Source organism: Barbus barbus (genome assembly GCF_936440315.1).
Source record: "Barbus barbus genome assembly, chromosome: 27".
In the NCBI taxonomy this organism is placed as follows: domain Eukaryota; kingdom Metazoa; phylum Chordata; class Actinopteri; order Cypriniformes; family Cyprinidae; genus Barbus; species Barbus barbus.
The window spans coordinates 26,803,795-26,828,360 of record NC_136755.1 but is presented as its reverse complement, the minus strand read 5'-3'; the positions used below and the strand labels follow the sequence as shown (position 1 = coordinate 26,828,360).

At 39.7% G+C, this 24,566-nt stretch overlaps 1 pseudogene across 1 annotated transcript in view; it reads left to right on the top strand.

The window, feature by feature from the left end:
* The window catches only part of LOC306847470 (trafficking protein particle complex subunit 9-like), a 226,550-nt pseudogene that overhangs the window by 44,414 nt on the left and 157,570 nt on the right, over positions 1–24,566 (top strand). Inside the window, exons 5-9 of the transcript in view lie at positions 2,737–2,819; positions 10,620–10,746; positions 11,323–11,370; positions 11,462–11,666; positions 18,168–18,301. The product of the transcript in view is annotated as a trafficking protein particle complex subunit 9-like (transcript). The remainder of the gene's footprint in view (positions 1–2,736; positions 2,820–10,619; positions 10,747–11,322; positions 11,371–11,461; positions 11,667–18,167; positions 18,302–24,566) is intronic.

Genomic DNA, 24,566 nt, shown 5'->3' with positions numbered 1-24,566 from the left:
TGGGTGCTTTTTGAACAGCAGAGCTCAGTGAAAAATCGTTGACATCCAGAAGATTCCAATTTATAATAGGAAACTATTTCTTTAGATTGTAATAATTTACAGTATTACTGTTTTACTGTATTTCTGATCAAATAAATGTAGCCATGTTGAGCCTAAGTATTGGAGCCTGTTGGTACCATGGAAAAACATTAAAAAGTTAATTGCGGCTTTTTATCTCGTAGTTTAGCCTTTTCTTTCCTTCCTTCCTTCTGCATTTATATCTCGTAATTCTGCATTTCTATCTCTCAGTTCCATTTCTATCTCACAATTCTGTATTTATATCTCACAATTTTGTTAATACCTCAATTCTGCATTTATACCTCAAAATTCTGCATTTAAATTTGACAATTCTGTAATCTCACAATTCTGCATTTATATATCACAATTCTGTTTATACCTCACAATTCCTCATTTATATCTCACAATTCCTCATTTGTATCTCACAATTACTCATTTATATCTCACAATTCCTCATTTATATCTCACAATTACTCATTTATATCTCACAATTGTTTATACCTCACAATTCTGGATTGATATCTCACAATTCTATTGATATCTCACAATTCTGCATTTATATCTCAAAATTTAGCATTTTTATCTCATAATTCTATTTATATCTCACAGTTGTTTACATCTCTGAATTCTGCATTTATATCTCAGAATTATGTATTTATATCTCACAATTCTGCTTTTACATCTCACAATTCTGTGTTTATATCTCTCAGTTATGTGTTTGTGCATTTATATCTGGTTTTTCTCATAAAAAAAAAAGTCGGAATTTTGTGATGAAGACTGAATTTCAAGGGGAAAAAAGTCCAAATTGTGAGATTTAAAATGTCACAATGAAATGAAATAAAAATATAATAAAATTATTTAATTAAATTAAATGCACCCTTGGTTAGCATAAGATAACTTTTCTCAAAAAAACACACAAAAAAAATTAATAAAAAATCTTACGTGCCCCAAACTTTTAAACAGTAGTGCCTGAATACAATTTATTGATATATATTTCTCTTTCCTCCATCTCCCTTCCACTCCAGTTCCATGTATGTTTCATGATATAATGTATCATACAGCTTCAAGTCAGTGTCTCCTTTAGGTCCTTGTGTGAGGAGAGCTTTAGTAACTGAGGTGGAAAGTTGAGTTAAAGAGCGTAACAAACCCCCATCTCATGTGTCTATCACAAGTTCACTTGTTTTTACTTTTCCCAGTTTTACATTATTTAGTGAGTTCAAGGAAATATTTATGATTTATCCTGCTGCTGATTAAACTGAACCCTTGAGCTAACAAAAAGTTTTCCTTTTCAGATGATTTCACCCAGTCCGAACAAACTATAGGATTAATAGTAAGCAAAAGTAAAAAAGCCTTTAACGCTTTATTTTCATGCCACAGCACTGAGGTAAAATTAATTGCGATGGCTGTTTCATGTTGACCTAAACTGCCAGATTCCAGACTCAGCATGTGGATCTGTCTGTGTTTTCATCCTCTGGTCTCCATAAGTAGAGCCACAGGGCTTTTGTGTGGCATTTTTTATTTTTATTTGTTAAACTCACCACCAGCAAATTAGGCATTTCACAAAGACAACCATTTATTTTTTGTGTGAAATAGACAATGAGCTCCAAATTTCTGGAATTTATGAGAAATGTCAACAGTCACCGTATTTCAGAGGCGACGGACAAGAATAGATACAGTTGGTTTTCATTCTTTGAAAATAATTAATGCGTTCTAAACTCCATATGGCCTTCAGCAGCAGATGATTATTAGTGTGAGACGGGGCTCTGGTTAATTTGTGAGCATACTGTAGATAATACAGTGAATATATCTCCTCCCGAGGGAACGAGGGGCCATTGTTTGGAAACGCTTAATCAGTATCAGACTCCGTCTCTGGATTAATGGAAAAGCTCAGTAGAGTAACTCCAGTCCGCTAGCTTCCAGCTCTGAAGGATTTACTCAGAAACATAGAGCAAAATTCAGCTGAAGAGAGTCATATAGTGTTCCTGTTGCTTAACTGGTAGCAAACATGGTGCTAGTGTAACAGACGTAGGCAAGTAAGTGCTGGTGCGTGTAAACCTCACTCCCCTGATCTCAAAAAGAGGAGCTCTGGCGACTGACGCTAGAGGCCGTGGCCTTTAACCTCCTTGTTAGAGCACCCGCCTCCCGCGCCGGAGACCGCGGTTCGAATCCCGCTCGGAGCGAGGCGAAGTAGAACCGGTTACATTGGTGCCGTGACCCGGACGGGAGTGAGGTTTAGGGGGGTGAGTGTAACAGACGTAGGCAAGTAAGTGCTGGTTTGTGTAAACCTCACTCCCCTGATCTCAAAAAGAGGCGCTCTGGCGACTGACGCAAGAGGCCATGGCCTTTAGCCTCCTCGTTAGAGTGCCCGCCTCCCGCGCCAGAGACCGCGGTTCAAATCCCGCTCGGAGCGAGGCGAAGTAGAACCGGTTACACTAGGAACACCAAGGTCATGGGTTTGATTTTGGTTGTCTTATTGTACCCTCAAGTAAAATAAATATTTACAATCGCTGCTGGCTGTTTCATTTGATCAGATTTATAGAGCAGTGCATGCAAGCATATTGATCAGGCCTGTCAACATCAATGAATCATCTTATTTTTAAGAGCTGAATGCTTTTCATTCTTTATGCATTTATAAAGTATGCTGCTTTTCATTGATGTGTGTGTGTGTGTGTGTTGCAGATTTCCAGTGGGTGCAGGGCGACGTGTGTGAGGTGCAGTTGATGGTCTATAATATAATAAATAATATAAATATAAATATAATAATAAATTTATAATTTTATGTGTAATTTTAATTTTGTTTTTAAGTTTTATTAAATTATTTATATATATATATATATATATATATATATATATATATATATATATACAAATTTGAAATATTGAAAAAAAAGCAAAGATAAGCTACTATGAAAGTCAACCTGTCTTAATGAGTCATTGAAGCATGCCTTCAAACAATTCGTTCAAACGGCTGATTCACTGAAGAATGAAGCAAGTGTCTGTCTTTATGAATGGACCACTGAATCATCATGCAAATCATTCAGTAACGAAACACAACTGTGTTGTTTCTGTAGTATTTTATTTGATTGTTTTCTTATTTTATTTTAATTTTTACTTTTTGTAATTAAGCATGAGAAAAATGTTGAGAAAAAGAGAGGGAGTCTATTATACACACTCACATCTTCATCATCATATAGAAGAGACATTTAGCTCTCTAAGTGCATGTGCTCTTTGGTTTAATTACTTTTTGCAAAGATTCAGAAAACCTGTGCTTGACACTTTAATGTCCGGATTACGGAAGAAAATAAGATCTTACATCAGAACCCTGCAGAGGCTTTATGGTGTTACTCTTTATGTTGATCACTGTACAAGAAAATGCTAGAAACAGATTTTATGCATGAGCACTTATATTTGAAACATAAAAAGTGGTATTGATTACTAATGGAGATCTCTTTTAAAAAATTGCTTCATTTGTAGAGTTTGTCACCATTTATGGCATTTTGCTCTCAGTGAGGAAAATTGTGCTAGAATCTTGTCACACTGCACCTAGTCAGGGCATGGAGTGTTCGTTGTGTTGCTTTGTGATTTAGCCACTGCGCCAAGTAATGGGATTGTAATGCAAATCTCATTGCCCAAAATATTTTTTACATATTAACTACTTTAGAGTTCAACCCAGACAGCTGAAATGAGACGGTGCTGCTTATTGTTGTCTTGAGGGCCATTTTGGCTGAAGAAGGTCACCACGACCTGCCCATAATGACAGGGGAATAGAGGCAGAAGCACACTGAAAAGATGGGGATGGTTTGTGTGACTGTGGGAGAGGGGTTACAGTTTCTTCCTGACACTCTAATGGGCCACTCATGTGAGACCCAATTATCAGAATCCAGCCATGTGGAGACGCTCCTAAGAAATCAGTGTAATCGCGTAACAAATGCTGGCTCTTCTAGTGCTGTTTTGTTGTCTGCTGTATTGTTTGAGGTGCCTTCTCTTCTCTTCTCTTTTTATTAAAAATATTTTTATAAAATAAAAAAATAAAATAAATGTTATTTTATTTGTATTTAATTTTTTATATTATTTTTATTTGTTCTTTATTTGTAATTGTAATCTTGTTTTTAAAATTTGTAGTTTATATTTTACTTTTACTGGATTTATATTTTGTTACAACCCCTGGCTCAAAGGGAAACAACAAAAGGAGGGACGCACGCAAACATAAAGCTCAATAAGAAAAGGCTTTATTAAGCTCAAACGTAAATCATTATAATAGAACAAAACACAACAGAAAAGATAACAATATTTCTGAAAACGTCAGCATCATCAGTGTGTAAAGCGGGGTGTCTAGCTGCTAGTGTAATGTGCTGTTGTAGCAATGTAAAAGTACTCAAACAATACGAATCAAACCAAACACAACCCAAAATCCCAAATCCAAGCCCACTTTGGCTGTGTCCAAATTCAGGGTCTGTATCCTTCGGAGTACTCATTTGAAGGATGTTACGTCACAGCGCCGCGACGAAGGCTGTCCAAATTCGTAGGATCCTTCAAATGCGGCCCACAAATACGTCCTCCTTTTCCCCGAATTGGAAGGATGGGTGTGGTGGATCCTTTCCCGTCCTACCTATCCCATAATTCTTTTCGGCAGAGCGTAATGGCGGACGAAGCGAGCGGTAGCGGAGTGGGAGAGGAGTTTCTCTGACAAAACAAGCTAAAGTTTATGCTTCGGCTCAATGAATTTGTAGGAAAAATTAGTAGAATACTTAAAAACAAATAAAAATAGGCTATAATGGCTTACCTGGATGTGACTGTCTTGTAGTCTGATATAAAAAACTCTCCGACAACGAGCAAAGAAAGTATTTAATTTATTTAATTGCTTTATTTCTTCCAAAATAATTAAAATGAGGAGAATAACTCTTTGTTTGTCCATTTTCCCGCTTCTTGCTTGGCGCTGTCACGGTTGCTAGGCGACAGGATATGAGCAACGAGTAAGGGAGGGAACTGAAAGAAGGGTAGGCTGTCCAAATTCACAAACACCGACTTCCGGGTTTTGCGGACGTCGGAGGATCCCTCCTCCTTCAACCGGGTAGGAAGGATCCTAAGGAGGATGCAGACCCTGAATTTGGACACAGCCTTTGTCTCTGATAGTCACTGGCTGTGTCCAAATTCAGGGTCTGCATCCTCCTTAGGATCCTTCCTACCCGGTTGAAGGAGGAGGGATCCTCTGACGTCCGCAAAACCCGGAAGTCGGTGTTTGTGAATTTGGACAGCCTACCCTTCTTTCAGTTTCCTCCCTTACCCGTTGCTCATATCCTGTCGCCTAGCAACCGTGACAGCGCCAAGCAAGAAGCGGGAAAATGGACAAACAAAGAGTTATCCTCCTCATTTGAATTCTTTTGGAAGAAATAAAGCAATTAAATAAATTAAATACTTTCTTTGCTCGTTGTCGGAGAGTTTTTTATATCAGACTACAAGACAGTCACATCCAGGTAAGCCATTATAGCCTATTTTTATTTCCGCCATTACGCTCTGCCGAAAAGAATTATGGGATAGGTAGGACGGGAAAGGATCCACCACACCCATCCTTCCAATTCGGGGAAAGGAGGACGTATTTGTGGGCCGCATTTGAAGGATCCTACGAATTTGGACAGCCTTCGTCGTGGCGCTGTGACGTAACATCCTTCAAATGAGTACTCCGAAGGATGCAGACCCTGAATTTGGACACAGCCACTTTTAAAGGGCGTCTGAACCACAGCAGCAGGTGCACTCAATGAACGGCCGATTGGAGTGAATCATAGGTGGAGCCGCCAATCACAACGCGGCCAAAAATTCAGTAACGGGAACAGTCACAATTCGTATATTTCTTGGTATTTTTGTTTTATTTTATTTTTGTAATGTTTTTATTTTGCTTTGTTGTAGTTATTTTTATGAAATATATGTGTCAAGCTATTTTATTTATATACACACACATACATATGTACATATATATTCATTTAAATATATCATTTAAAAAAAAAATGAAAAAAAAAATGCAATACGTTCTTAACATTTCACATCTGTAGCAGACCTGTGATGCCTTAAAATGCTCTCTAGGTAGGCAGCTCGCTGAGTTTTAGAACAGAGCTATATTTGTAAAGGAGCAAAATACCCAAAGGAGCTGAATACCCACTTTTCATCCAAAAAAACTGCAGAGACAGTCTTTCAGGAGCAATTCAGGGGTGAAGTTCTTTTCTCAAGGGTAGGATAGTGATGGAGCAGGTCTGTGATTTATAGTGACTGTTGGACTGAATCTACCGTCTTCATGTTAGCAGCTCAGATCCCATAACCATTAGAGCATCACACCCGCAGGCTCAGGGCAGAGGTGTGCGCTCCAGCTAGAGGTTAAACTCCAATCCAGAAGGGTTTTTTGTCCTTTCTCACCAGGGATGGACCTAACTGTAGATGTGTATTTGTGTTAAAGGAAAAATGATTGCATAGGTGAGTTGTGTTCTCCAGACATGCCCAGATCTGCCCCAGATGGGATCAGCATGAGACCCTATAAAACTTCTCTGCCGGTCATAACCTGTGTCAGATGGCACCGCGGATGGTGCCAGGATGAACCAGTGTGACCTTACTGCTGACCTCATGTCAAGCACACTATACATCCAGTGTATCTCAATGTTGTCTGTTCGTTCAGCATCTTCTTGACTACTAGGCATATAAGTTTATATAAAAACCATGTATGTGTATATATATATACGTATATATATATATATATATATATATATATATATATATATATGTATGTGTGTGTGTGTGTGTGTGTGTGTGTGTGTGTATATATGTGTATATAATGTTTTATTCATTTTAAATAAATATTTTTAATATTTAATAATTAGCAGTATTTATGTTTGAATATTAAAAGGTAATTTAATTGCTATTTTATAATAATTATATTATTTATGGAACAAAAAAAAAATCGAATTAATCTAATTAATTATATTCAAATATTGTATGTGTGTGTATATATATGTACATGTATGTATGTATGTATATATATCTCACACACACACACACACACACTCATATAATTGATGCCTTCAGATGCATCTCTCTCTCTTTCTAATGTCAGTTCATGAAACTGCTTTGAAAATATTTATCTTCTAGGTATTAATTTCATTCACTCTCGGTTTAATTAAGTGCCTATGATTATGTTACGGTGCTTTTGAAAATGGCTTGTATAATTTTTGTCTGGTGGAACAGGGAAAAAAGACACAAAGAGCAAATATTTCCATAGGCTCTTTGTAGCGGCAATTGAAAGTCTGACGTTAGACATCCAGACCAGAAAAGAAAAGAACAGACCGTTAGCATTAGCTGTCGAGCTAATTAACCTTTTCAAGAAGGAAATGCAAATGAGGTATTTCAAAATACGGCTTATGCAATACTGAGACCCTCCACATAATATGAGGTTTTACTTACTACCTGTAAAGTATTTTAGAGGTTAGTATTTTAGAGTAGATTAAACAATACATCCTTAATTGCATTACTATGTGGCTTTATTGCTAAGCTGCTCAATTGTTCAGGGTCTGAATGAGAGATCTTTGAGTACATGTTTCTACTGTCTGTCTGGACAGTGGAGTTGATAAAGTTGCTGTAAGTGATTGTAAATGTTTTACTAACTTCAGTTAGACTTGATTACTGACAGACACTGGATTAGATGGCCACTATCCCTTCAGCCATACACCATCTCTACAAAACCTCCCCATCCAAAAACATGTCAACAAAGCCAAAGCTTCATTTTTAATAATATTGGCTGAAAGTGTGGTTTGCTCATGTTTACACCTCATGTTTATATGTGTGTGTGTGTGTATAATCTTATTCATCATTTGCATTTTAATTTATTTTATTTATTGTATTTTAGTAGCTATTTGGCTGCCCACTGCTCCGGGTGTGTGTGTGTGTGTGTGCATTTGTTCACTACTCACTGCTGTGTGTGTGCACTTGGATGGGTTAAACGCAGAGCACCAATTTCGAGTATGGGTCACCATACTTGACAATACGTCACGACTTTTTAAAATATTTTAATTCTATTTTTATTATGTATACTATTTTATTTTGTTGAATATTTAACAAAATCTATAAAATGGCTTGACATTAAAGGCCTATGTTATGTTCTCTTTGGATAGATGTAAAAGTTTCATGTCACAGAGACATGGGACACGGAGTATATCGGATATCAGGAGAAATGGAAAATTCTAGATTCTTTCCAGTCGAGTCCAGAGTTTAATGGTTACATTCAGGCTAATATGATAAAAATCCCATAAAGCACATTTGGTGGAGTCTGAATGATATCTGGAGTATGAATAGAAAGCGGGAAAACTCTCCGCGGAGAGCAGCTCGACTTCTCAGGGCACGGTAATAATCGGCCCTCACCTCCACGATGAAGGTGTAAGCGTCTCGTTTTCAATCTGTCTCTGTCTCTCGCTCTCATATGCCACTGTGATTCTGCTAACGCTGTTTCCTTTCTCTGTAGTGCTGTGAACAAGAGCAATTTTCTCCATGGGTAATGGGGAGAGCATGCTGGGAGTGATTTTATCTCCTCCATATTAGATGGATATCAGGATGATTGATTATGTGATGTTTGGCGTAGAAGAAAAATGGCAAGAGAAAGAAAACCAAAAAATCTCAAACCATTGGTCTGTCACCAGTTGTTTTTTCATTGGTCTTTTCCTGTCTTCTCATTCTGCTTTGTTTCTGCATCTCTTTATTCTCTTGTTACAAAGTAAGACAAAAACTAGCATAAAAGACCATAAAGCTGTAAAACACTGACTATTTACAGTGGCATGCGAAAGTTTTGGAACCCCTTGCAGAATCTGTGAAAATGTGGATAATTTTACCAAAATAAGAGAGATCATACAAAATGCATGTTATTTTTTATTTAGTACTGTCCTGAGTAAGATATTTTCCATAAAAGATATTTACATATAGTCCACAAGACAAAAAAAATAGCTGAAATTATTAAAATAACCACATTCAAAAGTTTGGGAACCCTTGGTTCTTAATACTGTGTGTGGTTACCTGGATGATCTACGACTGTTTTTTTGTTTTGTGATGGTTGTTCATGAGTCCCTTGTTTGTTCTGAACAGTTCAACTGAGCACTGTTCTTCAGAAAAATCCTCCAGGTCCTGCAGAATCTTCAGTTTTCCAGCATCTTTTGCATATTTGAACCCTTTCCAGCAGTAACTGTATGATTTTGAGATCCACCTTTTCACCCTGAGGATGATTGAGGGACTCAAACACAACAATTAAAAAAGGTTCAAACATTCACTGATGTTCCTGAAGGAAACACGATGCATTAAGAGCCGGGGGGTGAAAACTTTTGAACAGGATGTCCAATTTTTTCTTATTTTGTTGAAATATCATATTTTTCCATTTAGTACTGCCCTTCTGACGCGACAGAAGATACTTGCATGTTTCCTGGAAGACAAATGAAGTACAATTTACCTTGATCTTCAAATTCAAAAAGTTTTCATCCCCGGCTTGTGAAAATGTCACGTGCTGTTTGTTAATCGTCAACTTTTTGCTTCGAGGACATTGAATGATTTGTTTTGTGTGCGTGTGTTTTATCTTTTAATAACATCCGCATGCGTGTGACATTCTGATTCTGTCCTTGATTTAATCTTTCTTTTAATTGCATTTTTTCTCATTTGGTGAGAAAACACCATATGTGAGAAAAGGAGAAAAACAAGAAAAAGACAACAATTTAAACAATAAATTCCTCAGGTGCTGAGCAGCAATACATTATTAACACAATTGACTAATAATACAATATGGGCTTTTCCCCCACAGTGTTGAGATGTATTTATGAATTATTTTATTGATTTTTAAATTGATTTTTTTATTGATTTTTTTTCTTTTTTTACGTTGTCTGTTTTATTTTATTTTATTAATTTATACATTTTTATTTAATGTAAACGTAAATATAATTTTATTTTAAATGTATTTTTAAAATGCTTTTTAAACTTTATTTTTATATTTGTGTATATATATATATATATATATATATAATTTTTTTTTTTCAATTAAAAAAAAATCAATTTAATAGCAATAAATAAAACAACTCTATATTAATAATTGTGATTTTTAAATTGATTTATTTTAAATGTATTTCTATTTATTTATTTAAAATTTAAATGTATTTTTAAATGTTTTTTTTTTTACTTTATTTTTCTTTATTTTTTATATTTATATATCTATTTTCTTTCTTTCTGTCTCTTTTTTCTTTCTTTCTTTCTTTCTTTCTTTCTTTCTTTCTTTCTTTCTTTCTTTCTTTCTTTCTTTTTAGTTTTTTACATTTTTTTGTTTAAGACCAATAAATAAAACCATTTAGTAAATAATAAAAATTATTATTATTATATTGATATTAAACTGAAAACAAATAAAATTATGATCAATTCTGTCATTAATTTCTCATCCTTGTGTTCTTTCTTACATGGAACACAAGATGTTAAGCAGAGCATTCATGCTGCCATTATGGATAAAACAAATAATTATACTATATACTGACCGCTGTATACTCTGTGATTGTGTTTGTCAGGGTCTGTTGACACTAGGTGTAGATTTTGAGTCTCTTCCTGCCGCTCTGTCTCTGCCAGCGGAGTCTGGCCTCTATCCGGTTACTCTGGTTGGAGTTCCTCGCACCGCAGGCAACATCACAATCAACGGTGAGCTTTAACACCTTAAATGCAACATAAAACTGCAATTTAACTTCTGAAATCTGAACTGAAATGGATTATTCAGCGGGAAATAGGATGGGAAATTGATTGGCTCATGAATATGTATTCTGTTTTTTTTCTTATAGTATAATATGAGGTAAATATTATTGAGTAAATACTGAGTATATTAATTAAATAGGGTGTTAATATTAAATTGTAGGTAAATGGGGTTCATTTTGACCCCATATGTGCTAAAAAAAACCCTATGGACCAGTGAATATTCTCTTAAAAGGAGAAACGAGTTTGTACTGAACATTTATTCAACATAATGCTGTAATAATGCAGAAATCAAGTCTGCTTCAAACTGCTTGAAAACAAGTCCAGCGTTTCCCTGCTTGAATTAACCAGTTAAATATCCTCTCATTAAAATAGGATAAACTCATTGATCCCTGCTTTATGGCCAATCCAGCACTTCTTAACATCTACAAATCACATGCATGTTTCAAAGGACTTTAATGAGCTCTAATTGCCTTCAGATCATTAGTTATGGATAATTTTTAAATCTGATTTTTGCTAATATTGCAGGGTATCACACGTCCGTGTTTGGGGTGAGCAGCGACTGTCTTCTGGAGGGTCTTTTAATTAGATCACATTGTCTTAGGATATTGTAGTTGCTCTAACCTGCTTGCAAAACCCAGTTTTATGGAGATGTCACTTTGCTCAGTGCTGTCACAAATCAGAGGAAGCATTCAGGTGGTTATTCTCAGCTCAGACATCATGCCCGATTGCTCATGGGAAGCCCACAGACCGCCTGATGCATATTGCACACAAAAACAAAAAACTGCTGGCATGGAATCTGTTGTGATTGGCTGGCTGCTGTTGGCAGGTTTTGGGAGTCAGGATTGCAGAGGTTTTTATCAGCCTAACAGGTAGCAAAGTTTTGCCGCAATCTTCCACAAATGTTGTTGCCTCTTCTAAACATATAAAAGATTATTAAGTAAATTGTTTGAATAAGTTACCACAGTGTTTTAAGCCGTGTGACAATGGTAATCATACCCTAGTAAAATATTTATTAAATACTAAGTATAGTTCCAATCTGTTAACATATTTACTGGCATATCATTCGAGACTTGATGATATAAAATTATAATGAAACTTTATTTGGAGTACTACTTGTGCACAATGCACATTTCTTAATATTGAGCTTAAAATGTATTTTAATGTCACTAGTGATGAGGATTGTAAGATTTTTGAATAATATTGATCTTTAAATGCGAGATATTTAAAGTGTATTTAAAGAATACTTGCAATAGTTCCACTTTAGCACAATCAAATGTACTTCAGTATATTTTCAGTTTGACGTACAAAATGAGTTCCAATTTAACAGATTAAGTATACCAGTTTAAGGTTACCAAAATTAAATTAAATCAATTGCATTGTATTATTATTATTTTTAAGTACATAAATATGTAAATCTATTTTAGTATACTTAGCATGAAATAAGTGTATTTCAGATACATTTTAGTATATATAATAATAATAATAATAGTTTAGGTAAAGTTTATTTAGACTTATATACATGTAATAAAATATCATTGATTAAAGGGGGGAAAAAAGTAAAAAACAAACAAAAAAACTACAAATGAAAATGTATTAACACACATTAAAGCAAGGATAATACAAGGTGATTGTTTGACTAGGCTACCATAGTGTTGCATGTCATATGACGGTAATAATAATCATAAAAATTATATAATTAAACATATATAGAATATAAAAAATTATTAAATTAAAAAAGAAAAATAAATAAATAATTAATTAATTAAAAAAATAGTCATCTGGCACCAGTGTTAATGCCTTTGGCATTGCAGTTATTTGTTGACATCAGACAGTTCTGTTGAGAGTAAGGAACTGCAGTAAAGAGACAAAAGATGATGAAGTGGCTGCATTGTGATGGTATCTGGAGACAGAACACTTTATGTTTGTGTGCGTGTGTGTGTGTGTGTGTGTGTGTTTGAGGTGAATTACCTGCTTACTGTTCCCACTGCTGTCATATTGTGCTGTCATAACGTCCTAGACTCTCAAACCTGCAGGGAACATTTTTTTTTTTTTTCTCTTCTTGATCAACAGGTGTTTTGGGCATTTTAAGTGTATATTTTTTGCATTGTCAGTTTGCCACAAGTTCATTCAGGTGTCCTTACAGAGTAACCGCCGGTGTAGTTCAACACACCAACATGATCCACTAACATCTGACCAGATTGTGCCACAATAAATTTTTTCTTTGTTTTGACCGCATTCCTAGGTATTACAGATGTACCAATTTCATCATATTTGGTTTAAGAGTTGAAATTTCAGTGTGTTCCTTACAAATAAAAACAAAACAAAACTATAGATTAAAAGTTCAGAAGACTTTGAAAATAGCTCATGAGTTATATGGACTACTTCTACACTCCTTATACTGTATGTTTCATGCTGGTCCAGCTAATGTGCTTGCATGTTCTATCATAAATCAACAAATTATGAAAAAGACTACTTTTAATTTCAAGGCAGGGCTACAGCTGCCATACTGAGTTACGGTTTCACCCATTTATCTTTATATGTCTCTCTTCCATTTATAATCTCTCTGTCTGTATTCGGCGACAATACAAAACAAATTTCTCTTTTTTTTTTTTTTTTTGATTTGTCCATCTGAATTTTACTTTTCTACATTCATTACAGCAAAAATACTCTGTCTTTTTCCTCCCCCCAACTCTTTTAATTTTTCTTTAAGATGGTTTGTTTGAGAAGATTTTGGCAGAAGACTCTGGATGATCCCAAATCACCTAGAGCGAATTACAGTAATTCCTTAAACCCCCCCCCCCACACACACACATACATTCACAGCCTTATATTCCATTTGACAGGATTGTCAATCATTTTAATTTAATTTAGCTCTGCATAGGCTTCTGTAAACATATTCATTCTCAAGTACATTAAAAATATTATTCTTCAACTCGAATGAGGCAGTCTGAAATGACAGTCAGAATGAAATTGGTTTGTTTAGTGTGGCTCTGCTGGAATAAAGGTTGGGTCAGAGACATAATAGGAGGGAGGAGAGGAAGCACTCATAAAAATGAATGGGAGAATGTGTAACTCTAAATATGGTAGTGGTAGAAATGCAAGTTGTCAGTTGCCTTTTGTATAGTCTGTTCTCTCTTGAATGTGCATATGCATTGCATTCACCCTCTTGAAAACTAAAGTTTTTGAGATCAAATTCATGATATCAATGATAAAATGTTTTTGGAACAGTTTTGACAGACTTTTTACTGTTCAGGATTTTTTTTGTCTTTTTTTTATGAGAGAAATTTGTCAATTTACGCAAATGTTGTGTGGACCTGACAAAATGGCGCCGCTGTGTTCGGACGCCGTTCGGCCGCTCCGCTGAGATTTTGCTTTAACTTACTTTTTTACTTACTTTTACTTTCTCTTTTTACACATTTTACGTCGGCACTGATCACCTACAACATAGAAACGCTTTTGGACATTGGAAACCGCTACACCAACCTGTTTCAGGACACTTTATCCAGGAATCCTTCATGGCCTCTGGAGATGCTTCGGAACGCGGAGACGAACAATACCCCCCCGAGGCGACGGATCAAGAAACACAGCGGGAAACGCACTGGAATTCGAGAGAGACTCAGGAAAAGGGCACACTGTCCTCCTCTCCCGAGCATTCTACTCGCAAATGTCCAATCCTTGGAGAATAAGATGGACGATCTTTGAGCCAGGATTAGTTTCCAACGGGACATAAGGGACTGCAACATCCTTTGTTTGTCAGAAACGTGGCTTTCGTCCATGGTCCCGGACACTGCTGTAATGCCCAGTGAGAACTTCTCTGTTTTTCGGACGGACAGAACAGCAGAGGCCGGTAAATCCAGGGGTGGAGGAGTGTGTTTCATGATTAACAAGAAATGGTGTGATCCCAGGAATATCTCCATTCTGTCACGTTCCTGCTCGCCTCATCTGGAACATCTTTCCATTACTTGCCGCCCCTTTTATCTGCCCCGGGAGTTTTCATCGATCATAGTTACTGCTGTGTACATTCCACCACAGGCAGACACCGGCCTGGCTTTGTCTAAGCTTCACGATGTGCTCAGCGGCTACATCAACAAACATCCTGACGCTGCCTTCATCATTGCGGGGGAATTTAACAAAGCCAACCTCAAGCAGGTCATGCCGAACTTTCATCAACATATATCCTGTCCAACTAGAGGACCAAACACACTGGATCATTGCTACACTCAGTTCAAGAATGCCTACAAAGCCCGCTCACTACCGGCTTTTGGCAAATCGGACCATGCCGCCATTTTTCTAACACCGGGATACAAACAAAAGCTCGTTCAGGAACCTCCGGTGCAGAGAGTAGTGACGCGCTGGTCCTCCCACTCAGAGACTATGCTGCAGGCGGCGCTTGATGACGTCGACTGGGACATGTTCCGGGCGAGTTCTTCTGACGTCAGCGAGTTCACGGATGTAGCATTAAGCTTTGTAAACACGCTAACCGAGCAAGCTACAGAAACAATAACGATAAGGACATTCTCCAATCAGGTTTGGAGGGCGCTAAAGAAAGTGAACGTCAGGAAAGTAGCCGGACCTGATGGGATAACCGGCCGTGTTCTGAGGTCCTGCGCCGATCAGCTCGCTGGTTTGTTCACTTCCATCTTTAATGAGTCCCTTGCTACCGCCGTGGTTCCCACCGCATTTAAAAAATCTGTCATTATCCCTGTGCCAAAGAGCAATAAACCCTCTTGCCTGAATGACTATCGCCCAGTTGCCCTCACATCTATAGTCATGAAGGTTTTTGAGAGACTTGTAAAGAGCCACATCTGCTCCTCCATCCCTGATACTTTGGACCCTCTTCAGTTTGCCTATCGCCCAAACAGATCTATCAAAGTTGGCCAGTTCACCTCAAACTCCATCACCCTGAACGTAGGAGCCCCACAGGGCTGTGTCCTGAGTCCCCTGCTCTACTCTCTCTACACGCATGACTGCGTGTCCTCTCACAGCTCCACATCTATTATCAAATTCGCTGATGATACTGTGGTTCTGGGCCAACAACGATGAGACCGCATACTTGGATGAGGTAGAGAGACTCACATCTTGGTGCCAGGACAACTGTCTCTCTCTGAATGTGAGCAAAACTAAAGAGCTGAGGACATGGACTTTAGGAAGAGACAGCAGCAGCCCTACACTCCTCTTATGATCAGTGGGACCCCTGTGGAGAGGGTGAGTAGCTTCAAGTACCTCGGTGTAAACATCTCCGAGAACCTGACTTGGACTACACACATCCAAACACAGGTTAAGAAAGCCAGGCAAAGACTGTACCATCTGCGACAGCTGAGGAAATTCATGGTCTCACCAGCAATCCTGAAAACTTTCTATTCAGGGACCATAGAAAGTGTATTGACTCGGTGCATCTCAGTGTGGTATGGAAACAGCTCCAATCAGGACTGCAAAGCACTACAGAGAGTTGTGCGCTTAGCTGAGCGCATCTCAGGGTCTGCTCTCCCCTCTCTGCAGGACATCTACCTCAAACGCTGCAAAAATAGAGCTTTCAAAATAATCAAGGACTCAAATCACCCTGGTAACCGACTATTCACTTTGCTTCCATCTGGTAAGCGCTTCCGTAGCCTGATGGCAAAAACTGAGAGACTTAGGAGGAGCTTCTTCCCCCAGGCCATCAGGCTCCTAAACTCTAACTCTGTGTCATAACATCACATGACTCCATGTAAATATCACCATATCAATAGCTATTCATATTTTTTCTCTACCTCATATTGCTGCTATTTAAATACCCTGGACAACTTTTTGCACATTCTTTTTGCACATTCCTCTTATTACTATTTAAGTCAACAACATACTGACCTGTACTGACCTGCACATTTATATTTATATTTTTTTATCTTTTATTTTATTTTATTCTCTTATTTTTTCTACTTTTCTTTTTCTTAATATTTGTATACTTTATAATTGCACTGTCCTTGGAGCGGACCTGACCTACATTTCACTGCTGGTTATACCCTGTATAATTGTGTGACAAATAAAAATCTTGAATCTTGAATCTTGAATTGATATTTCAGAAAACTACCATGAAGTACTCTTTTCAACTTGGACCGGCATCCACACTTATTTGTCATTCTTTCACTTTCTCCTGAGCCTCTTAAAGAGGGTTTTAGAGCCAAACACCAGTCTAAATGCTCTTAGATAAAAACAGCATAGCAAGAAGACATGAAAAACGGATTAAAACTTTTAAGCGTTTGACCAAAGGTTGTTTAGGCTCCCTGAGTGGTTGAGGGGAAATTGATGGAATAGAACATTTGCAATACACTTTTTTTAAATGGACTGTTTATTTTAAGGGTTTTCTCAAGCCTTATGGTGTTCCATAATTTTGAAGACTTTTATAATGATAAATCTGAAGTTTGCAGCTTGCTTTTGCACATCTGCTTCAGCTAGATGGCATTGCCAAACTAGAGGTGATATAAGACAAGCCACATGAGAAATCACTAAGGCGAAGCCCTAATAAGGCGACTGACTCTTTTAATTGAAAAGCGGCTGTAGAAAAGAAGGTTCCACCTTTCAATTAAAAGAGCCATTGACCTTATTGACATCGCCATCAGCAGGTCTTTACGATAAGTCTCTAGGATGTGCATTAGCCGGATCAACATGAAAATATATTTAGCTTGATTTAAAAAGCAAAATTATTATTTAATTTTTTTTTATATATTAGTGATTGATACATTATTGAGATGCAAGCTTAAAAAAAACGTTTTACTAGATTTTATACATCCACAATGCTTCTTTGACTACAAAATAGCTGGCCAAATTATTTATTTTATTAATTTATTCAAATATGTGTTTGTTTATTCATTTATTTAGTACTTATTTATTTACTTGTTTGTTTTATTTCATTTATGTGTAGGACATTAGGGATGTAAAGGCTTCAATCTGAGAATGCAATTTCAATGTAATGAATATGCAAATTAATAATTGATTATAATTACTGTAATAATACCGTGTTTTACAATTATTTATTTAGCAGATACTTTTCTCCACAGGTACACTCTGAAATGTTTTGCAGTATTATCCAAAGCAATCAAAAGTCCATGATGACATTTTGAACTTTTTAAAGTACAACTTTTTCTTTTTTTTGGTCAATTTTCACACTGCTTTAAATTGTCCCTGCATTTATGTTTGTCCTCAGCATGTCTTACAAAGTTTTTACACTTATGCATTTAGAATCAGGCAAACATTAAAAATCACATCAAATTGTGACCAAATGTCATGATGCATCACATATCTTAAGAAAAACACAGCTGAATTGTTGTCAAAGCAATTATTTACACCCCTAATGAACATTTAATGAATGCTTTTTATTTTTTGTCTTGGTTCAGGTCAGCTCATCTCTCCAGTGAGGACCTGTCCACCAGCGTGTCTCTGCAGCTGTTTAATGGAGAGATGCAGCAGCTGACCATCACCCTGGAGAATATTGGCACAGAGACGCTGTCTAAAACCCTCAGCACTAAAGGTACACACAACACACAGTCTAAATGCCGTGCTGCTCTTTATCGAGCAGTAAATGCCGCAGCGTTTTTGATACAACGCAATAATAGGATGGAGGTTCAAAGGCTGCGCTGACTGTTGCGAGTTCGTAATAGAGTCTGTGCATTAGTCTGATCACTCGAACCATCTGCGATTTCCCCATGACTCCACTGTTTTGATGTGCTCTCTCTTTGAATAAAGGCGTCTGCTTTTATGCACCTCTGTCTCTGCTTCTTTGAGGATTGAAAATAAGACTGCGCAGTGCTCTTAGTGGTATTCCACACACATGCGAACCTGAAAAGCACTGTCTTTGGAGTGTGTGTGTGTGTGTGTATGTGTCTCCTCTAATCCCAGAATGCTTTCAGCATCGGTGACTGAGCAGGTGGCCTCTACAGGCACGGACACACACACACTGTCTTTCCTTTGAAGTTGTTGTGGAGGCTTTGACTGAGCCGTGTGTGAGAGTAAGGTGTGGATGTGTGTGTGGATTTACTTAGCAGTACTTTAGTGAGGGATTTGTCCCCAGAAAGAGCTAAATTTGACAAAATCTCACTATAGGGACATTTGTGAAAAAACTCAACTGGATCATGGGGAGAATAATTAACTAGTTGTTCAACGATCATCAACTATCTATCTGTCTGTCTGTTTGTCTTTTTCTTTCTTTCTTTCTTTTTCTTTCCAGCCCGATCTCACGGCAGTTCGTACATATGTTACGAGGTGGCTAATAATTCATACGAATTCGTACGACCTCACTCGTTTTTTTACGAGTTGCCAATTCAGATGAATTTGTATGAATGACCTACACCTAACCCCGCCCCTAAACCTACCCGTCACTGGGGTTTAGACAAATCGTACAAAATCGTAGAAGTGAGTTCGTACGAATTAGCCACCTCATGAAATACTTACGAATTGGTCGTGAGATAGCGTTTGTCTTTCTGTCTATCTATCTATCTAATCTTGTACACTTATTTATTTTTGTTCATAGTGTGTATAGTGTGTTTGTATAGGAATCACAGAAATAAATCACAGGATTAAATTGCCATCACAGGAATAAATTACATTTTAAAATATATTAAAATGGGGAAAAAAGAATGGTAACATTTTCACAATATTACTGTGTTTTTACTGTAGTTTTGCAGCTTGACTTGATAATGCTCTGTTCTGTTTATTTATATTTTATTTTTTAAATAAACACCCCATGTAAAGTGTCAAATTTGGAGTCAGGTAAACTTGAAACATGCCACTTGAAACATTACATTGTTGACTAGTGTTTAATGCTTTTTGGAGAAGTTTTGCACATGCCAAGTCAGGTTGAGGTTTTGATTAGGGAAAATGTTTAGTAATTATAGGTAGCTTGATTTATAGGGGTCATAAACTGAGAAACCAAAATTCCCTTGATCTTTTGACATAGAAGAAGTCATTGTACTATAAAAACACCCTGTAACCCCTTGTTCAAATACCCATTCTTGCAGTCTTTGCACTTGACCACTTGATGATGTATTTCCTGTATTCGGCCCAAGTGTTCAAGTGAGGATGAAGACCACAAGTGTGTGTAGAACGTCTCATTACCTGATGGGACAAACTTACAGTGTTGTAAAAATGCAAGTGTTTACGTAGCTTTATTTTTATTTTAAGTACTTAGCATTTTAAAATCAACAATGTCTGTTCAGTTGTCTCTATAACATGACACAATTTAATTTGTGGTGCTTCTAATTAAGTGATGAAAAGCAGTTGCAAATGTTGTACAATATAAATATCACCACGACTCATCTTTGTACCAATAAAACGTGCAACACTTTGTTCCCTTCCAGGAACTTCGAGCTGCGTCGAAACGCATATGGGAACGCCTTCAGCGTGACCAGGCTCTGAATATGATGTGTAATCAGTCAAACAAGGGCGAGGTGACGTCACGACCAGGAAGCATATAAGCACGTGCGGCGGAGCCGGCTTCAGCTTTTTGTGTTGTCTTAGTGTCAGTCTTATTTACTGTTGTTTGTCCTAGTTTTAAGTGGAAAGCATTCAGTATCATGCCAAAGCCAAGGGCAAGCTCAGGGGTGAAGCTTTCAGACCACGTTTTAAGTCGTGTGTGCATCCTTGCCCTCGCTATATCACGAGCGAGGACACACACGATTTGTGCGTGGTCTGCCTGGGTGTGGAGCACGCAGAATCGGTCTCCGCACCCAGAGGGCTCTCTTCGAGAAGGGAGCCTTCGCGAGCTCCCCACGCGGTGCCGGTCCCGCTGCTGCCGAGGCAGAGCGGCGGCTGCACTCGTGGGGCTCGCAGGATGATCTGGCTGGCGAGTGTGAGACGGGCATGTCCTTATCTCCTCCCGTATCCGCCAGATCTGGCACCCCGTCTCTCGGTGTGGAAACGGTCTCTTCCCCCGAGACAAGGGCTCGATGCTTCATCTCTCTTCCTCTGAGGAGGTTGATGTGACGAGCGTTCACGAGGTTTCGCCGCCTCTGTCACCCCAATATGATATAACTATGAGCTTTGTAAGCTGCAGTGTTTGCACAAGCACTAAGAGAAAAATAAGCCGGTCCCGCTTCTGCCGTAAAAAAGAGAGAAAAAAAGGCAGAGCGGCGGCTGCGCTCGCGGGGCTTGCAGAGAAAAAAAAGAAAAGAAAAAGGCTGATCTGGCTGGCGACAGTCAGACAGGCATGTCCCTATCTCCTCCCGCGCCTGATCTGGCGCCCCGTCTCTCGGTTCGGAAGTGGTCTCTTCCCCCCGAGACGAGGGCTCAACGCTTCGTCTCTCTTCCTCCTCCGAGGTTGATGTGACGAGCGTTGACGAGGTTTCGCCGCCTCTTTCGCCCCAGTGTGAGGAGCTACTTCTACACAGGAGCCTTCCGTTTTCCCCGATCTCCTCACCGAGGTGTCGAGATTGCGGGTGAAATCTTTTCGTCCCGGCCATTCGTCCCGCGGGAACTGAATGAGCGCGGGTATGCGGCGATGCCGCGGGTTGAACAGACGCTTGCGAGCTATCTGTCTCCCTCTACGGCATCGCCTTTGAAGGCTCCTGCTCTGAGAAACTCGCCTCGGCCGCCAGATTACGCGTCTCCTGCCGGTGCGCCGCAGCGAGGCAGCGGTCTGGCTGCTTCTCTAACACCAGAGGTCAGTCTCGAGAGACTGATTCCCTTAGTAGATCGTTTGGCAGCCTGGCAGCGACTGCCAAATGTGTCTCTTTGGGTCCTGCGGACGGTAGAGGCTGGCTATTCCATCCAGTTCGATGGGCCCGAGGGGTGAAGCAGATGTGGAAGGTTTTGGCCAGGCACAGGTGGACCTCTTCGCCACTCGAGAGTCAGCGCAATGTCCCCTCTGGTTCCTCCAGCTCCTCCGGGACTGGACGCTATGGTACAGACGTGGCCGAGGCTCCGTCTGTACGCCTTCCCCCCGATCGCTCTGCTCCCGGGAGTTCTGGCGAGAGTGCGCCGGGACGAGGTCAGTCTACCGTTGGTAGCGCCGTTCTGGCCGGGCCGAGTATGGTTCTCGGACCTGATATCTCTCCTCGACGGCACTCCGTGGGAAGTGCCCGTCAGGAGGGACCTCCTCTCACAGGCCGGGGGCACCGAGGTGCACCCTCACCCGGAGTTATGGAAGCTGTGGGTGTGGCCCCTGGGGGGGCACAACTCATAGCTTCCGGTATGTCAACCGAGGTTGTCGAGACCATCCTCCAATCCAGAGCTCCCTCAACGAGGAAACTGTACGCCTTGAAGTGGAGGCTCTTCACTTCTTGGTGCGGGGACCGCCATGCTCGACCCAGTCAACTGCCCCGTTGGTGCAGTACTGGAGTTCCTGCAGGCCCGTTTCTCTGCAGGGGTAACCCATTCCACTGTTAAGGTCTACGTGGCAGCTATTTCGTCATACCACGCCCTTATTGGTGGCCAGTCAGTGGGTAGACACCCCCTAGTTACACGTTTCCTCCGCGGTGCGCTGAGGCTGAGGCCTCCGGTACGATCTCGCGTCCCTACGTGAGACCTGGCTGTGGTTCTGGAGGCTCTGTGCATTGCACCTTTCGAGCCCATTCAGGAGATAAATGAGAGACTCCTCACTATCAAGACCGTTTTCTTATTGGCTATCACCTCTCTGAGGAGGGTGGGTGACCTTCAGGCCCTGACTACGGCCTCTATTCACTTTGCGCCCGTTTCGGCGAAAGTATTCCTCTACCCCCGCATGGGGTATGTTCCGAAGGTCCCATCGGTCGTTCCACAGCCGGTCGTACTGCAGGCCTTCTGTCCTCCTCCCTTCGGGGATCCAGACCAGGAGAAGCACAACCGTATGTGTCCAGTGCGAGCACTAGACGCATACATCCACAGGTCCTCCCTGTGGAGAAAGCCGGACCAGCTGCCCGTGTGCTATGGTCCGCCTAGGAGGGGACTTCCTGCTACGTAGCCCTCTCTTAGTAGGTGGATTGTGGGTGCCATGGCTTTGGGATACGAGGCCTCTGAGCTCCCCCCGCCGGTGGGAGTCAGAGCGCACTCAACCCGAGGTGTGGCGGCCTCCAAGGCCTTCTGGGCAGGTGTTCCATGCAGGACATCTGCAACGCAGCTGGGTGGTCCACGCCCCTGACTTTCGTTAGGTTCTATGACCTCGACATCCGAGCCACTCCCGGCTCCTCTGTCCTTTCGTCCTGACACCAGGCAGGGACTTGTCAATCTGGCGGCGTTGGTATCTCGTTCCCATATGCGTTTCGACGCAGCTCGAAGTTCCAGGAAGGGAACGTCTCAGGTTATATATGTAACCATGGTTCCCTGAAGAGAAGGAGACGCTGCGACGCGTAGCCACACTTCCGGCATCCCTGCCAGCGCTTGCTTCATGACTTGAAGCTGAAGCCGGCTCCGCCGCACGTGCTTATATGCTTCCTGGTCGTGACGTCACCCCGCCCGTGACGCCTCGCCCTTGTTTGACTGATTACACATCATATTCAGAGTCTGGTCACGCTGAAGGCGTTCCCATATGCGTTTCGACGCAGCGTCTCGTTCCCTTCAGGGAACCATGGTTACATACGTAACCTGAGACGTTTTTCTACCAAATCATATGTAATAAAATCTAATTATTTTATTAATATTTAACTTACATTGGTAAGGTTTCTGTGACCTCTCGTGGAAAGAGCGCTGGACATTCACTCCCCCCACCTACAATCCCTGCCGGCCCGAGACTCGAACCCGCAACCTTTGGACTTCCCCAATATTCTGTTATCTGTTCTGTTCTCTAAATATAACTCGGGATCCTCCTGCAGTGTACATCTGTTAGAGTTTTCTGTCTTATTTATTGTCTGGCAGGTGAATAGTAAAACAAGTCACACTGGAGTTTAATAGTCAACGTTTAAGGTTTGTTCAAATCACTGACCTAAAATATGAGCAATAGTAATTGGGCGATGCTTGACTTGGTAAATATCACTAATAAATAAATAAAGCCACCCAAATTTAGGAAATGTTAATGAGAGGAATGATTTTGAATTTTACTGATATGTTTTATGTAAGAAGGCTTGTTAAGCTTGAGTGGTTCTGTCTGATGGGACATGATATCTGAAATAAGAAAATAACCAATGTCTCTTCAGGCAACCTATTTGTCTTTCTCTACATTCAGGAAAAGAAAAAGAGAAAAACAAAAAACAAAAAAAACATCAGTTTGCTATTGAAACTTAGACAGATTTACTTTCCAAATGTAGTAAATGATTGCATTGTCATGCTCCTGTTTGTCTCAAAGAGCTGATTTTTTTGACTATTGACAGGTCTAGTCCACTTTGCAGATTATTCTGGCCAAGAATCGCCCATTTTGAGTTGTTTTTAATTGCTTAAATCAAATGCATTTGTTCATACCTGCCAAAATACCTGCAAAAAGGACCTGTGTGGTTTGTGATTATTCTAGAAATGCAATTGAAATGCATTTTGTTGGTTATTAATGCTGAAAGATATGGATTGGATGCATCCCTATAGAGGTTTACTCACTCAATGGAATATTGCATGGCATGATTTTTCAAAACATCCTGAGGGTGAGTTCACACACACACATTTGTTTGTATATCGTCTCTCTCTTTTGAGTCGAAATGCCCAAGAGTAGAGAGAGAGAGAGAGAGAGGCAGAGAGATGATCTCCTGAAGGCTGCAGTAGAACTAGAAATATCATGTCTAGTTTCCTACTAACTGTTGACATGGCCAAAGGAAAAGAAGCCAGGAGAGAGAAAGACTATCAATGAACCGTGTCCCATTTGTATCTGGAAATGTCAAAGTGCTTGCCGTCTCTGCTGTGCA